General features: G+C 34.7%; 1 protein-coding gene across 2 annotated transcripts in view; it reads right to left on the bottom strand.

Moving 5' to 3' along the window:
• KCNJ3 (potassium inwardly rectifying channel subfamily J member 3) overlaps nucleotides 1-19,229 on the bottom strand; it is a 163,026-nt gene that overhangs the window by 22,517 nt on the left and 121,280 nt on the right. The window lies entirely within an intron of this gene.

Genomic DNA, 19,229 nt, shown 5'->3' with positions numbered 1-19,229 from the left:
TTGAGATGCAATCTTGCTCTGTCACCTAGGCTGGGGTGCAGTGGCATGATCTTGGCTCACTGCAACCTCCGCCTCCTGGGTTCAAGCTATTCTCCTTCCTCAGCCTCCTGAGTAGCTGGGACTACAGGCGCATGCCACCACGCCAGGTTAATTTTTGTATTTTTAGTAAAGACAGGGTTTCGCCATGTTGGCCAGGCTGGTCTCAAACTCCTGACCTCAGGTGACCCACCTGCCTCAGCCTCCCAAAATGCTGGGCTAGATTTTAAACTAAAAGATAATCTGCCTATAAGCATTCTGTCAAAATAAAGAGCCAAGGTCTAGATGTAAAATTCTCTAATAGTCTGGTGACCCTTCAGAAAATTTTTTTCATATGCGAAGAATGTTTTGACATTTACAAACATAATTATCTATATTATATGAATGATGTTAAGACATAAAATATATTAAACTGCCTAATATTCAAAAGCTTGTTTATATTACAAAATGACATAGCTAACGTCTAAACAAGGAAGGGAGAGAGAAAGGAGGAAGGCTGGGTAAATTAATCCACCTGGGATTTTGGAAATCGAGCTCTTTGGCCATATACTCACTTAGGAATCATTAGATAGAAATAATAATTGGTGAAGAAAAAGTTTACGTTGTGACCAAACTTATTGATAGGTATGAATTATTATGTTATTCAGAAAATGCCTACCTTCATATATAATCTGCAAATTTTTAACATCCTTTTAGCTAGTGATATTTACCCTAAAATATATTACTTTTTGAACAGTAAACAAAAAAATCAAAAAGTAGAAAATAATTTGTCACGAAGTTATTTTAAGTAACATTTTAAGCTGCTTATAAGCATTTCAAAAATTAACAAGGTAATATTCCAATTAACCTGAAAAATATATAAACTGTATATGATTAAATCCTTTCTCATACATATTGACAAAAGCATCCAAAATTTTTCTGAGCTTACTTAAGGAAGTAATGACTGATTCATGTCTTATTTAACAAAAGTTTCAGAGAAATAAAATGACAGAAATTTTCCTGTTCTTAGTTTATGAATCAAGAATAACAGAAATACTTTAAGCCAAATCAAAAGGAAGAATATCAGAGGTATTGATGTTAAAAAAGAAAAAATAGGAAGAGAAGCTGGTTGGTGGGGTGAGGAGGAGTGAGCAACCTTTGGTTCTAATTATTATAATTGATTAAAATAATTCATAAAGCTATAATTAAAGGTATTTTAAACTTTTAAAATTTACTATTAAGGATGGAATGAGAAGTTGTTATTAAGTATGTTATTATGATGTAGATAACTCATAAAAATGGCATCATTTAAAATTTACTGCATATAATATGCTAGGTTCTATGGTAAAAGATTTAAATGATTTATTTTCAAATCCTTGTAATATAATTAATATTTTATTTGTCAGATGAAAAATCTATACCTGAAAAAATATGGGCAAAAGACCTTAACAGAGACTTCATCAAAGAAGATATACAGATGGCAAGTAAGTGTACGGAAAGATATTCAACATCATATGTCATCAGAAAATTGCAAATTAAAACAATGAGATACCATTACATGGCTATCAAAAAGGCTAAAATCCAAACCACTGAAAATACCGAATGCCAGGTTATGGAATCACAGGAACTCTCATTCATTGCTCATGGGAATGCAAAATGGCACAGTCACTCCGGAAGACAGTTTGCCAGTTTATTACAAAACTAAACATATTTTTTACCATACGACCCAACAGTTGTACTCCCTGATATTTACCCAGTTGAACTCGACAGTTATGTCCATGCAAAAATCTTCACAGGAATGTTTATAGCAGCTTTATTTATAATTGCCCAAACTTGGAAGCCATCGAGATGCCTTCAGTAGGAGATAAGACTGTGGTACATCCATACAGCAGAATATTATTTAGTAATAAAAAGAAATGCACTATTAAGCCACAAAAAGACATGGAGAAACCTTAAATGTATATTATGATTTGAAAGAAGTCATCTGAAAAGGCTACATCCTATATTATTTCAACTATATAACATTCTAGAAAATGTAACTATGGAAAGAGTAAAAAGATCAGTGATTGCCAGGGGTTTAGGGAGAGGCAGAGATGAATAGATAGAACACTGGAGATTTTTAGGGCAGTGGAATTATTGTTTGATACACAATGGTGGTTATACATCATTATACCTTTGTTAAAACTCAGAATATACAACACAAAGCATGAACCTTGATGTAAACTATGAACTTGGCTGAATAATGATTTGTCAGTATGGTTCATTGATTGTAACAGATGTACCACAATGTGCTGCATACTGATGGTGTAAGAAGCTGGAGTAGAGACTGGGCTGGGGGGAACATGCATGGAAACTCCCTGAACTACTTGCTTAATTTTGCTGAGAGTCTAAAGATGCTCTAAAAATAAAGTCTATTAATTGGAAAATTTTTAAGTTTAAAAAATTTAAATAACAAAAACAGAAAAACCTTATACTTAAGAGAAGTTACATAACTTGCTTAAGGCCTCACAGCTTGTAAGTGGTGAAGCCACATTATTTCTGTACTTTAAGTTAACTATTCCACAAAGGTTGTATGATTATATGCTACATTTCAGCCATTTCACTATGCCACAAAGGACCTATGTACCATGATGCATATAATGAAATGAAATAAAAATTATTGACATAAAGATTTACCACCAAATCTGCTTACTTGTTTAACAATTTCTAAATTTTCATTATAATAATTCCTAGAACCATACTTAAAGGAATTTTAAAAATTTAAAAACAATACCTTTAAGGGTGAAACGAGGTCACATAGTCAAACCCTATTTTTGTTGTGCTGAAATTTGTGTATTCTAAATACCCTGCTCACCACATTTGGCAACATTTTCCCTAGTGACCTAACTAAATAGGCAAATCTGCTTTGTCATACCTATTGCATATCTCCACACAACTCCCCAAAACAAATTAAGGTAAGAAACTTGTTGATTTTCTGTGCCTTATAAGCCAATTTCAGAAGCCTCAGTCTAATGTTAAAGTTTCCATGAACAAAGATAAAATTATTTAATCATTCTTCAAAATGTAAAGCATCTCCATTTTTTAAAGCCATCACTATTGCTTATACACTCTACAAGCTCCATTTCCTCTGATGTTAATAACTCCAAGTTATTTATCGGCTGCTATCATACTCTTTCATATCTGCTTCTTCCCTCAAGCAATACATATTATTTTCTTAATCTTCCTTTAGACATCAATTAGTTAAGTAAATAAAATATCTAATAAATGATGGAAGAAGCAGAGCTTACTATAAAGTATTATCGCATAAGATCCAAGTTTAGGACTATAATGAGAACATGCTATAATCTTAAAAGAGAAATGTTCCCATCACTATCAAACAAAGAGAACATGCATAGACTATGTTTCAAGAGGAACATTAACTAAACATTCAAAACTTCAGTTGGCTAGAGGTGGATTTAACATACTTGTGAAGATTAAGCTTCAGGGACTCACTAGCACAAGTCCTTTCCATTTTCATACATTTGATTTCATACATTTTTTAATTAAATTTAAACCCACTCCTATGGTTTGGATTCTTGAACCCTTCAAATATCTTCCTGAAATTTGACCCATAATGTTGGAGATGGGGCCTGGTGGGAGGTGTCTGAGGCATGGGGGCAGATCGCTCATGAATGTCTTTGTGCTATTCTCCAGGTGGTAAGTTCTCACTCTGTTAATTCCAAAGACAGCTGGTAAAAAGAGCCTAGCACCTCCTTCTCTCTCTCTCTCTCTTGCTTCCTTTGTCACCACATGATCTCTGTGGTTTCTGCACACACTGGTTCCCCTTCACCTTCTGCCATGACTGGAAGCAGCCTGAGTCCTCACCAGAAGCAAATGCTTCTTGTACAACCTGCAGAACTATGAGCCAAATAAACTTCTTTTCTTTATAATGTACCTAGCCTTGGGTATTCTTTTACAGTAACACAAATGGACTAAGATACATCCCCACCTAGATGTGCTCCTGCAAAGTGCTACAACATGTAATCAAAGCAATGTTCCCTGACCTAGACTGCATGTACAGTTAAAAATATTTGCCAGTACCTTGGTGGTATCGTTGCATAAATTCTCTGTTCTTAATATTTATGAATACTAGAGCAGAATACACACTCTGTACACCTTTTATAGACATTGCCTGTTTTCCCTCAATTATACATCTTATCCATACCTATGGCCCATTGGACACTGTCCTTACACCTGGTATCATCTCCCCGACCCCATGCTAAAGCTAGTCCTGACAATAGTCTTTGACAGACCTGGCAATTATCCTGACCTTAAAACTGTTCCTCACAATCACCCTTCTTCTCTTTCAAGGGGTACTCAATAAATATTGACTATTTTTAGTACCATAATTATTAATATTTCAAGATTTAATCTTATGAAATGGGGTCTTATACAAAACTATTTTTAGAGTAAAATAGACTTTTCCATTTCTTTTGAGTGATGACAAACCTCCATCAGATAAGGAGTATTTGGTGTTGTATATTGAAGGGAAATTGCACTTATCACCTGAAAAAAATGTTATTCCATTCAGTGAGGGGTAACTGTTGTTCTTTATCAAAGGCTGTGACACAGTCTTATGAGACTGTGTTTTGCAGAGATCACTTTGACTGCCTATTGGAGAAAATATCTGATGAGGTCAAGACTGAAGCAAGTAAACCAACTGGGATGGTTTTACTGAAGCTGCAGTAAAAGACAATGGCCAAACAAGTGACTGCAGAGATAGATCAAAAAGATATTTAGGAGGCAAATTTAACAGGACTTGACAACTAATTGGATTTAGCAAGTGAGGAAGGCTGGCTACAAACAATTTCTTATTGCTGCAATGATGAAGATGGACATACTCCGAAATTTTACTTGTACTTCTTGTAAGAAAGAAAAGATAAAAATAGTAAATTAAATCACGCCCTTTCATTTTCTGAACTCTTTGATCAAATTTGTCTGACAGTTTTGTAGAGTCATGCCTGCCAACAGTCTTAGCAGCCAGTAGAATGAGAAAAATAATCATTCTCATCTAATCATGTGCCATTAAACTAAGAACAATTGCTTCCAACTAAGCTGTCTCTCCATTCTGCCAAGTTCAAAGGAAATGTTATGACCAAAGTGTCACCTCAAGTCTCAAGTTTCTATATCTGGCATTAATTTCATTAATTATAGCCTCTTTATTTTACTCCTGATCTGCTGACAGAGCACTGGCTGGGTCTCAGCCAACTAATCAGATTAAATACATTAAGTTTGAAACACAAGATGTGCATCTTAATGCAACTGTTTTTTCCAAGGCTCTTTTCTGGACAAACAGGTATAATAATCTTACAATGTTTTGGTGACGTTAAAATACAGTTTTAATAAAAGCCATTAACTTTCCTATAATCAACAGGAATCTGCTGGAATATAGCCATAATTCAATGCTACGTTTTCAGGAATATGAGAACAAAACAGGCAAAGAAAATGTACTTTATTCAGATCTGATGAAATAAAAATTACGTCTTTTGTAAGTGAATAACCTTATTGCCTGAATAGTGCAATTTAAAAATCCAGACTAATTTGAGTTGAAGAAGCCTGAGGAGACATAATTTAAAACACTAGCTTATATCAAAGAGGGAAACTGAGGTACAGAGGAGGAACTTCCTGTACATATCCTAGCCTTATCTATTTTCACTTTTTATAACATAATTCAAGGTTTTCCAGATGAACTTCTGTACAGGTTTACTTACATTCTGAGTTACCTCTTACTTTAATTACAGGCCGCTACTAGTATTTGTGAAGGAAACAGCCATCTGTGTCCTTCTCTATTATCATTTGTAAATAATATTTAGGACTTTTCAAAAGAAGACATATCTGTCACCAACAAGTATATAAAAAATGCTTAACATACTAATCATTAGAAAAATATAAATCAAAACCACAATAAGATATCATCTCACATCAATCAGAATGGCTATTACTAATTGATAATAAGAATGTCATTAATATTTCCTATTGATTAATAAACGTCAAAAATAGAGGCTAGTGAGGTTGCAGAGCAAAGGGAACACTTATACACTGAAAAGCAGTGTGGCAATTCCTCGAAAAACTTAAAATAAAATTACCATATGACCTAGCCATCCCTTTATCGGGTATATACCCAAAAGACTATAAATCACTCAACCATAATGACATATGCACACATATGTTCATTGCAGCATTATTCACAAGAGCAAAGAAATGGAATCAACCTACATGCTAATCACTGGTTGACTGGATTTTAAAAGTGTGATACATATACATCATGGAATACTACACAGCCATAAAAAAGAACAAGATCGTGTTCTTTACAGCAATATGGATGGAGCTGGAGAGTATTAACCTAAGCAAACTAATGCAGGAACAGAAAACTAAATATTGCATGGTTTCACTTATATGTGGGAGTGAAACACTGAGTACACATGAAAATAAAGAAGGAAACAATAGTCATCAGGGCCTACTTGAGTGAGGGTAGCGGCTTGGAGGAGGGTGAGAATTGAAAAACCACCTATCGGGTACTATGCTCATTATCTGGGTGACAAAATAATCTGTACACCAAACCCCTGTGACATGCTAATTGCCTATATAACAAACCTGGGCATGCACCCCTAAACCTACAATATTGGTTACAAATAAATAAATAAATAATATTTGAGTTTCAGTCCCTTAATATACCCATTCTGAAGTCCCTTCAGATATTTTCAACCTCTACTTTACCAGGGCACAGAGGAAAGTAACACAATCAAGATGGTACAGCAGATATAGCCATTATTAAGTATTTATTAAGTTTTTTAACTTCAGACATAAACATTATCTAAAATCAGTTATATATCATAAGAGCACATACCTGGCATAATATATTTTTTATTTAGTTAATTGGCTAAATAAGTTCTATTTTTCCACTGTATTTTGTTCGAAAAACAAAATTAATCAAACTAAATATTTTACCCCAAATCTCCCTATGTAGCAATATAGAGCAAATGTTATTTATTTCGAAAAGATACAAGACTTTACACACTCAAAGGCATGGAGAGAAGAGATAATTAGTTTACAAGCAATTTCTCACCTCTGCCAAAGGGAATAGCATTCAAGGGGCAGTTTGGGAACTGAGGAGATGCCCAAACTTGTGCTTCACATTGGACTAGAATAGCCCTGTTTGGTCTGAGCTAAGAGTCTAGTTATTGTTCTTATTGCCGGGTCATGATGACATCTCTCAAACTCAAAGGCATGAAATACACTGATTATTTCAAATCTCGACCAGTCTTGACAAAGCACCACTCAAAAATTCCAACACTTGTGCCGCATTCAGTAAACTGATGATCCTGATCATACTGATGCTTCTAACTTAAATTTCCCCACTCCCAGAACATGGGAACTTCCACGCTTCCCTTCCCTGATGGCCTTTGCATGTGGGAGGTGGGGAGGACTGCGATCACTGGGAGCCCCAGTAGGATATCTAAAGCTTTTAATATCTGTTTAAAACGCTTGGATAGCTTTTACAAAGTTCAGGTTCATGTGGTTTTCATATGATCTCTCTCACCAGTGAAACCTACCCATGTAGTAATATAAAAACCGTGCTTTATAATTTTTAAATGTTGACAGTAATAGGTAAGTAGTAGTAATTCTTCAGAAGTGAGTCATTATAGTATAAATGTTTGTCTTCTGAGACTTAGTTTTAGCATAATTACAATGCGGATATCAACTTTGCCACCCATTTAATGTGAAAAGAATTCATACGAAGATAATGAAGTATAGAAGTCAAAAATTATGTGTTCTTTTGTCTAACACAAGAATAAACATCTGACAGTTCTGTTTATATTTTCTAAAATCTAAGTTAGTTACAGAAAATATATTGTTCTTTCCAGAATTTGATCATTAGAATCGTTAAACTATATTGAAGAACAAAATTGCTTATAATGCTTATAAGGTACTCTATGACTAGGACATGTCTATATTTATTAATGTCTATTAAGATGCACTTGATTAGAGTATATTACAGTGGATATGGCTAACATAGTAAAAGCCTAGTTAAGAATCAAACCTTAAATGCACATGCCAGAAAACTAATAATTTCTTGAACATTTATAGAAAGCACCTATATAAGCCTATATTCAATTTGTTTACACCTTCCTCTCCTCCTGAGTCTTCCAAATGTCACTAGACTGAGAGGCTTCCAGAGGCTTAGAGCCTGTTGTAAATTGTGTTTCAAGCAGGAGTCATTACTGGAAAGGGTCCCTGTCTCCTCATACTTGCCAAGCAGAAACAGTCTCATTAACATAAGGCAGGATATTAAGCAGAACATCTGTTATATTGATTTAGGAAAAATATCACCTTTGAAAGGCCTTAGGGGAAATTTCTGGGTTAGAGCACTAAATCACAGGACAATGATAGATTTTATCAACATACAAGTGAAAAAGAATGAGAGGTTCTTTTGAAAATCTTTTTAAATAAAATAGAAAAATACCCCAAAGATTAATGAAGCCAAGAAATTAAAAAGCTAAAGAAAAGCCTATGCCTAGAATGCTTTGCCTTTAGGAGTCAGATTTTCTCAGCAAATCAAAAAAGATATAAGCCAATTAAAAGACACACTTATTTTAAACTATCAGAATGGAAAAAATTCAAGCAAAATAAAAACAGACTTATTAAGCTGGGAGAAGGATACGATTCGGCAAAAGGTTGTCATCCCCGAGAACAGGATATACCAGTCAGAAAAGGAAACAAGGATCTTGGAGGTCAGCGAAACAGAGACACACATACTCTGACCTTCTCTGAAAAAGGAAACTGTCCAAGATGACCAGAGGTCCCCAAATCACACATGCTGTTTTGAACAAGAAATACAAAATATACCAACTTATTAAGTCCAAAATTCTGATAAATGAAGGGTACCTGCTTTAAATTAAAATGAAATTGCAGAAAATATCTCCCCACTCCTGACATCCACACACATTCACACATGTGCACAAACAGGTTCATTTATAAAAATAAAATGTCTGACCTAAACATGCATAACAAAATTGGTGCTCTCTGAATTCACTGTGGAGCATTTTGTAACAAGGAGTCTTGCTAACACTCATCATATATCATGGTGGGACAACCCCAATCCTCGAGGTGCTCCTGTCAAAGAGAAACAACAGTCCAAAAGTATCTACATGTATTTATTTCTAGCTCCATATAAAACGAGGTTTAACTTTATGTCTGCAAAGCTTATATTATTGACAATTTTTACTAAATTATGTATGTGAAAGTAGTAACGGCTTTTCCAACATTAAGTTAAATTATCAAAACTTCATTAACCAACACTGCAAATGACTAGCGTCTTCAAGAAATTCCATTTCATACAAGTAAGAGGAAAACATAAGGATCTGAAATTCTTTCAACAGTTTTTAAGTATTTGAAAATTTCCAGATGCCAAGGTTAACATTTCAGAATGAAAAGCTGTTGTTAGCCAAATTGCTATGTATTCTGAACCACTCTTTATAAACATTTTCACATATCCCATTGGGCAGACTATTTCTTATTCATCTGTGCCCCTTCTAATGATTAGCCTAGTACATAGCTGGTCCTCAATAAACAATTCATGAATCTTGAAACCAAATGACAAAGGATGCCATAGGTAAGTTAGTCAGAGCCTCAATAAATTTCTATTATTCTTCCCTCTAAGTTAAATATGGGAAATATTTACACTATAAGACCAATAAATGGGAGGGAAGTATTATCAAAGATTTGTTTCAATAGAACAAATTGTGAGTTTATATTAGGTAATTCTACCACTGATCTTCTGACTATTAACATTTCTGTCACAGCCCTGTATGGGTGGAATGTGATTGCATAATTAAGCTTGTTTGTAACAGGTTATTAATTTAAAAACAAAACAAAACAAAAACAGGTGCAGTGGCTCATGACTGTAATTCCAGCACTTTGGGAAGCCGAGGTGAGAGGATCACTGAAGCTCCATAGTTTGAGACCAGCGTGGGGAACATAGTGAGACCTCATTCTCTACAAAAAATCAAAAAATTAGCTGGGTGTGGTGGCGTATGCCTGTGGTCCCAGATATTTGGAAGACTGAGGTGGGAATATCACTTTAAGTCGGGGAGGTCAGGGTTGCAATAAGCTGTAATCATGCCATTGCACTCCAGTCTGAGCAACAGAGCAAGACTGTCTCAAAAAGTAATAAATAAATAAATAAATAAATAAATAAATAAATAAATGAATAAATAAATAAATAGATTCAAGAGTTCTTGGGGCCCCTGAACCTTCATTACTATGACTAGATTTTTGAAATTGCTACTTGCTACTCAACATTTCTCCTAATATTTCAGTTACATCATTAACATTCACTCATACATTAGTTATTGAACATTGTACTAGGCACTGAAGATAAATTGGTAAGCAAAAGAGGTTAGATTCCCACTCTTATGGACCTAAGAAACTAGCAATGAATAGATTTTTAAACACAACATTTTGGCAAAGTTTGAGAATTCCATCCCAGGCACTTTTGGAACACAAAGCTGGGCATTCATCCTGAGCATGAGGTCAAGAAGAGTGAGAAGACTTCCCAAGGTAGGAAAAACACAGAAGGATGACAGGGAAGGGTAAGTTGAGAGGAAGACTGTTCCAGGCCAAGAGATCTGCCTATCAGCATGCTCAAAAGGGAAGTCAGAAAGTACCTTCAATGTATTAAAGAAAACAAGTTATAAACAAGGCATAGACTATTAAAAAGGAAGGGGAGAGACATCAAGTAAACAAGCAGTGACGGGGTCACAGAGAACCATGAAACCATAGTAAGCAGATTGAACTTTATCTTAAGAGAAATACTCAAAACAGATGGCACAGAACTGCAACACCAAATCATCCACATACTATTTTCCCACAAAGAGGATTCGCACATGCTTCACTGCATTACTTTTGAGAAGACCCCACTGCAGTCATTAGTGCACAGCAGTTGTTTTGGTTTGCACCCCTGCAAGGTAAGTTATTAATGTGGTTTTTATATAAGCCATCTTCCAGTTACACAACTATTCATCCGGTTTCTGAAACGTTCCTTTCTTGTGGCTGGATTCAGCTTCCTGATTTCCATCCATTACAATGGTTTGTATTACATAATTTAAAAATAAACACTGTTTTCCTATTTTTAAAATACATTTATATTTTTCTCAACACAAGAAATACCATTGCAAATAAGAGGTATATCTTAAGCTTCTTATAGATTATTCACTAGTTTTATTTCAGTGGTAGAATCTCGAAAAATTCTTGACTTTAAAATCACTTTTAAAACACAAATTTGGTGCAGTGGAATTTACATAGCCTGTCATATTTTAGGCACTCAAACCATTGTTAAAATGAAAAGTTGATATTTAATATTTAAGGAGACTGGTGTGAATATATCAAGAATAAATATTAATAAAAATAACATGACAGTAATATATTCTTAAGTATAGGGCAATTTTTTATTTTTATTTTTATTTTTCTTGAGATGAGATCTCACTCTGTCATCCAGACTGGAGTGCAGTGGCACGATCGCAGCTCACTGCACCTATGACCTTCCAGGCTCAAGTGATCCTTCCCGCCTCAGCCCACCAAGTAGCTGGGACTACAGGTGTATGCCACCACGCCCAGCTGATTTTTGTATTTTTTGTAGAGATGTGGTTTCACCATGTTGCTCAGGCTCGTCTCCAACTCCTGAGCTCAAGCGATTCATCCACTTCCGCCTTCCAAAGAGCTAGGATTACAGGTGTGAGCCATACTACATCAGGCCTAAGTATAGGGTAATTTAAAGCCAAATATAATTTTCTCAATTTCTCATTCCAAAGGGAACAAACAAAACTCTATACACCAATAAGTTTTGATTCAAGGAAGTTGTAGCTCTTCATTCACTAATTTACTTATTCAACAATTATATAATGAGTACTTCCTTTATGCTAAACACTAAAATGTCATAAGATCAAAGATGAATAAATTACACAAAACCCCTGACTCCATGGACATCACAGTCTTCTATAGGGAGGCCGAGCAGGTGGATCACGAGGTCAGGAGATCGAGATCATCCTGGGAAACACGGTGAAACCCCATTTCAACTGAAAATACAAAAAAATTAGCCAGGCGTGGTGGCAGGCGCCTGTAGTCACAGCTTCTCGGCAGGCTGAGGCAGGAGAATGGCGTGAACCTGGGAGGTGGTGGAGCTTGCAGTGAGTGGAGATCGCCCCACTGCACTCCAGCCTGGGTGACAGAGCGAGACTCCGTCTCAAAAAAAAAAAAAAAAAAAAAAAAGGCAAAAATATAAACACCTTACAAAAAAGAAATATAAATAAACTAAGATGTATGTGTATAAATATTGTGATAACAGGAAACTAATTTATATTGGGCTAAGATTGGGGACACCACTTAGGAGGCAATATATGAAGTGAGTTTGTAATGCAGATATACATTATATTGAAAAGGGCAATAAAAAACAAGGAATTGATATATTCAAGAGTCAATGAAGGCAGTAAGATCAGAGAAGGAGTTTACATTTGAGAGATGTAGGCATTAGGATCTATGTTCTTACCACATGGTAGATGCTCTAAATATCTGCTGGTTGAAGAGATAAAAGACTGAATAAATAAAACCATGATTATTACTGGACTTTAGTCATTGACTTGATGTAAAAAAAAATAATGTGGTAAGTTTCTATGGTACTGCAAATCTCTTTACTTTACCCTGGCCTCTTTCTCTCTCTCTCTCTCTCTCTTTTCCATCTCCTTCTGCCCTTCTAATTCTCTACCAAAACATTAGCTGTTCTTTATTTTATCACTGCCTTTTGTCCTTTTGATTATTATTCATATAATTCCATTAATTGTGCAGTAATAAAGGATTAAAAGTCAACCCAATGTTGCATATACATGATTGTATGTACCATACTTTTTATTAGTACCATATCAGTATTATTTTGCAATGTAAATTATTAGAAACATCTGTTCAGGTTCCCCGTAGTCAAGCAATGTACTTCAAACATGTACTTCAAACATGTACTATAAAAATAATATCTTTCATGTTATAAAAATATCAGATTTGAATATATTAATATGCATAAGAAACATATTGTTATATATTAATTACATATGATTAATACATAGTAATTATATACTTATATTAATGGTTTCATGTAATATCCAGTGCCAAATTTAACAAATATTACACTATTACTTAGTCAAAATAAAAGCATTTAGAATTATCGTACCACAAACTGTTTCTGTCTACTATATCAGATTATTTTATTCAACTATTTTTGGTATACTGTGAATTCAACTGCTGGTACTTTTAGAAAATATATTTTATTTTAATAAATTGAGCAATCTAAAGATATATATTTAAAAGTATCTTATTAGCATATTAATTCATGTTTCATTTACTTGGAGGAATGAAAACTTTACTCCTGTAATCAAATAGGTATGTTTACTCCCATTCAAACATAGTATTCATTAGCACACCAAAATGTTCAGAAACTGCTACATAAAGTGTCAACTACATTAACTAAACTGGTTACAGTTCATCTTGTCAATGAAGAAATGACAAGAGGAAAGAAAACTATTTTATTTGTAAAAATGAATGGATAGATTTTCATGGATCCAATTCTAGTATTTGCCATAGTACTATTTCATTTGGTCAGTTAGAGAAACTGAACAGACCATTTGTAAATGTCATCCTAGGTCAGTTAGAGCTGCAGAAATGCCTTAGCGGTTCAAAATAATTATGAGGCATACAGATCAAAAATATAAAGTATAATGAATTTTAGTACTGTAGATTTAGTACTGTAGTTTCAATCTCACATATTAAGAAAATTTACATGATCACATACATTGGACTTATTCCACCTCAGATATTTGCAAACCTGCTCATGTTCATTTGTAAACATCTGCAAATATATTACAAAACTATTTACTGGAGTCAGAAAAATGTTACACTGCTGCCTTGTTTCTGAAGAACATGATCATTAAGTTTGGCAAGTGTAATACTGTATAGGTAGTGAACAGTAACATCGTCATACGTTAAGTCCAGAAATAAGAAAGTAGAATGATTGCACTCTTTGGTGTAGTTCTGTTGTCGATAGATGCACATTAAAAAAAAAAAAAAAATCATGTATTCAGGCTGGGTGCAGTGGCTCACCCCTGTAATCCCAGCATTTTGGGAGGCCAAGGCGAATGGATCACCTGAGGTCAGGAGTTCGAGACCAGCCAGGCTCACATAGTGAAATCTGGTCTCTACTAAAAATAAAAAAAATAGCCGGGTGTGGTGGCACACGCCTGTAGACCCAGCTATGCGGGAGGCTGACACAGGAAAATTGCTTGAACCGGGGAGGCGAAGTTGCAGTGAGCTCAGATCATACCACTAAACTCCAGCCTGGATAACAGAGCGAGACTCCATCTCAAAAAAAAAAAAAAGAATCACATATTCTCTTTTTCTTTTTTGGAAAAGTCACTGCTAGCATATCTGCTCAGTCACTGTAAGCTTTTGAGGTAGGCTGTTCTTTAAATTAGAAAGCCATCCCAAGGAAGGTACAAAATACACCAACGAAATCTTGTTGCAATTACTGTGCAGAAACTGATTTGTAGATAGCTTGGCTGAAGGGATACAGGGAAAATATTTTCAAAACAAAATTTCCTACTTTAAACTTTGTAGTGGATTGTTTTCTAACAGTCAGTTGCCTAGTAATCCGCTCATGAAAATAACGCACTTTGAAGAAATAGTGTCTATGTCTTGACTCTCACATCCAGGCTATGATCTCCTAACACCATTTTCACTTTCTTTCACAAAGAGAGAAATTTGGGCTTTGGAAGGATTGGCTCATTCCAGATCTGGGGCAAAAAATGCACAAGATGAGACTGACAACTTGTGCTGACAAACAAGAAAACTGCCAACGTCTAATGAAATTGTGTGCAAAGGACATGAGGGCCAGCTTGACTGGGCTAGTACTGATAAGAGACAAGGAATTTGAGCATGGAAAAGAATAACGAGCATAATTAAGAGAAACATTGAATGTATAATATCCAGGAGCTCATAATGATACTTAAAAACATAGATGTGATACAGAGACAAATTACTCAAACAAAATGAAAGAGAAAATCAAATATCTTGTTTTGGCTGAAGGTAGTTACAGCACCAACCCTTTACTCTAAAAGTTGGTAATTAAAGGGAGAAATTAAAATTCAGGGTAACTAAATCACTTTAGTTGTTAAGGGCAAATTTTCTTTTACAGAGTAATTCTAGATAATAAATTTTAAGAGAAACAATAAAATTAGAAAATTACCATCATTTTGCAACCTCAAATGAAATAAGTGATTCATGCAATGATTACCAATGGATACTACGAATAAACGTTCTCTGAAAAGGAATTTAGACACTGAAAGCTCTATCTGCCGGGTTGCAAACTGTTCACTAGAATAAAGTTTCTGTCTTCCAAATCCCTTTTCAGAAAACTTTTGTTCATAATACTAAAACCATCAGGAGAAAAGTTGATGAGAAAATTTACAATAGAAGAACCTGGCTGCAAGCATCTGCACCCTTCAACCTCCAAACACTACTAAAATGGGACAAGCAAATGTTGTGTCTCCTGATGTGATACAATATTAAGTTTATAGCATCACCTTTGAAATATTTTAGTCAAAAATGATGACACTGAATCAAATCAAATCATTTGGTCTATCTTCTAATTTTCAGGAAATACAATGGATAAAGATACATAGTGACTAACATTCTGAGAAAATAGAAAAATTCAGAATGTAGAAATCCTATCAATTGTTTTGGTTTCTTCAATAACTTGATAACGTTGGGAGAGAGAGTGGGCTGTATATGCAACAAGGGATCCTGGGTTGGATCCTGGAAGAAGGAAAAAATAATTAATGAAAACAACTGGTGGAATTCGAATTCACCAGTAGGTTAATTAATAATATTGTGACCAATGTTAATTTCTTGGTTTTGATTATTGCACTATGGCTATGTAAGATGTTAATACTAGTAGAAGCTGAGGGAAGAGTATTATCCAATTCTGTGCTATTTTGCAATGTTTCCATAATTCTAAAATTATTCAAATTTAAAAATCTTAACAGACAAAAACACAACAAATGCAAAGCACACAGCTTGTTTTGTTCTGAATTTGAACATACCCACTATAAAGTGATTTTTTTGCCAATCTGGAAAACTTAAATACAAATTCAGTATTATATGTTAAACTTAAGTTTGTTAGGTATAATAATGGTATTGTGGCTGGGAGTGATGGCTCATGTCTGCAATCCCAGCACTTTGGGAGGGCAACGTGGGTGGATCACGAGGTCAAGAGATTGAATCCATCCTGGTCAACAGGGTGAAACCCCATCTCTACTAAAAATACAAAAATTAGCTGGGCGTGGTGGCGCACACCTGTAGTCCCAGCTACTCAGGAGGCTGAGGCAGGAGAATCACTTGAACCCGGGAGGCAGAGGTTGCAGTGAGTCGACATCACACCACTGCACTCCATCCTGGTGACAAAACAAGACTTCATCTCTAAATAAATAAATAAATAAATAAATATAAATAAAATGTTACTGTGTTTAGAGAAGAAGATATCATTAATTTGAAAAACACAGAAGTATTTAGTGATAAAATGTCATGATTCTAAGTGTTCAACTGAAAAATTCAACAGAAAAAGAAAATTAAGCATTGATTATTTGTCACTGATACTGACTGAACCTGAGGATGGGTATATGGGAGTTTACTATAATATCATATCCACATTTGTGTTTGTTTGCAAACCCTAATAATAAAAAGTTATTTAAAAGTTTCCATTTTTTAACTTTTGCTTGGCTATGAAACTAGAACAAAGTTCTGGGCCCATTTCAGCCTCTGCCCATACCTTTCATTCACTATATGCTGAATTGCAATAGTTACCTCATGATCTTTTGTTTTTTTCTTTTCTTTTCAAAGACATGGTCTTACTATGTCGCTCAGGCTGGTCTCAAACTCTTAGGCTCAAGCAATCCTGCCTCTGCCTTCAGAGTAGCTGGGATTATAGACACATTCTGGCCTTGCCTCATGATCTTGGCTATTGCAGGGACTGCCTGGCAGTCCCTGATGGCCTGCAGTAGAATGTCACAAGATGATTAAAAAAAAAAAAAAAAAAAAAAAAAAAGAGGCTTTTGCAGCTGCAGCTCAAGCTCTATTGGATTTCTATTATGTTTAGCTGGCTGCTGAATTCTAACAAAACGGACAAAATGTCAAAAGAATCACTTGTGTTTTGTCCACACTTAAGCTTTTCAGAAGTTTTGAAACTTCCATGCATGTAATCACAGACCAATTAAAGAAAACAGTAGTTTCTTAAATATCTGCATACTCTTGTCATTACACATTTTTTTAAAGTTTCAAAATAAGTATAGAATGGCAGCATAGAAGTAAGGTTAAAACCAGGATTTAGAATCAGACATTTTTATTAGGTGTATGGCTTTTCTAGTCTCTCTCTAAGCTTCAGTTTCTTCATCTGATAAAAGAGAATAATACCTGTAGTTGGAATTCTGAGAAATAACTGAAATATCACATGTAAAACACTCAGGAAAATGTTTGATGCAAATGACTGCTAAGTAAAATGAAGTAATAACAATGCTATCTCAATTCTTCTGTTCTCCAGATGGAGAAGTAGATGTTTCTTTTGAACAACATTGGTCTATGACAGGATGCAAACAACTAGTTTATGTCAAATTTAAAAACTTGCATCTAGTTTCCCTCCCTAGCCATTTCAGTGGGAAAATATTTTCAACGTTAACTCCAATCCAAGACCCATACTTCAAATAATCTCAGAAATTGAGAAAGGCTATGTTGTTCTCCATAACCTAGAGGAGTCCAAGGTTATATACGGTATGATAAAAGTATCAGGAAATGAAGTATGCTTTTATCATACCATATAACCCATATATCATATATAAGTTAACATATGATAAAGGGAATATTTATTCTAACTTTTCTTCCACTGAAAAGGGGGTGTAAATAGCTTTGCATGATCAAGTGTGGCTCATTATTTCATATAAGAACATGGAGGGAGAGATAGTAGTATAAAAATGATTATATCAGTTTCTACAAGACATGAAATAAGAAATTTTCTTATTTGATTAATAAATATGACTGTTGGACATGTTTTTACTGACCATGTTTTGAATCTCAATGGGATAAAGGCAATACTTATTTGGGTGCGGGTTTTATACAAGGTACAGAAACTAATGGATAGTAAAACAAAGGTTAAAATACGAGAATGGCATGAATTAAAGGGGGTGAATGGGAAAGTTTAGTAATTAGGAAGCACTTCCTAACAATGAAATCTATTAGAGCAGGGAAAGTTATCCTGGGGGAATTATAGAAGTCTTATGGACCAAATCATTTCAGTTGACTAGACAAAATAATCAAAAATGGCATTAAAAGAATAGTCCCTCAAGAGAAAGAGCAGAGAGACAGGTTGATTAGATAACCTAATGGAGCTGTCTCATCTTTAAATTTCTATAATCCTAAAATTCTATGAGTTTTTTAGACAGTTTGATCACTCACTAGAGAGACTTTAATTTCATTTTTTATGACACATCTAATAGGTGAACAGCAGTGATTGTGCAAACTTGGCCCACCTTGCTCTCTGGGGCTTGGATTTCTGGCAAAAAAAGCTAACTCTGGCTCTAACATAAACCTCAATGAAACCAATAATTACTAAGTAATCCCTGTGCAGAATTTCCATCAGACATGGAAGGTTCCTATCGGCACTGCTAATGTAGAATTATTGAAATTTAAATCAGAAGTGTTTATACAACACTGTGATGAGATAAAGTGATTTGAGACTGCTTATCATGATTAAGGCTGCAGACGACAGGTTATTATTGGAATCCAAAAGAAGTATGAAATTAATGGGAAGAAAACCAAACATAAGTTCTTATTATCAGAGGGAAGAAAACGATTGTATCTTGAATGCAATTAATGCACTCAAATGATTGTGGTATTCTTGTTTCCTCACATTAATTATTTTTATACTGAGGACTGCCATAGATGTGATATAATGCCTCAGGGCCAAATGACTTGCCAGGAGAAGAAAAATAAAGTCATAAACTGTTTAAAATCACTCACAGGGCTTTATCTTTAATATATGAAACTAATACCCTGATTAATGTAAAGGCCAATGAGAAATTGCAATAAGG

This window comes from Piliocolobus tephrosceles, chromosome 11, assembly GCF_002776525.5.
Source record: "Piliocolobus tephrosceles isolate RC106 chromosome 11, ASM277652v3, whole genome shotgun sequence".
Taxonomy (NCBI): domain Eukaryota; kingdom Metazoa; phylum Chordata; class Mammalia; order Primates; family Cercopithecidae; genus Piliocolobus; species Piliocolobus tephrosceles.
The sequence above is the reverse complement of the archived record's forward strand: the minus strand, read 5'-3'. Positions and strand labels throughout refer to the sequence as shown.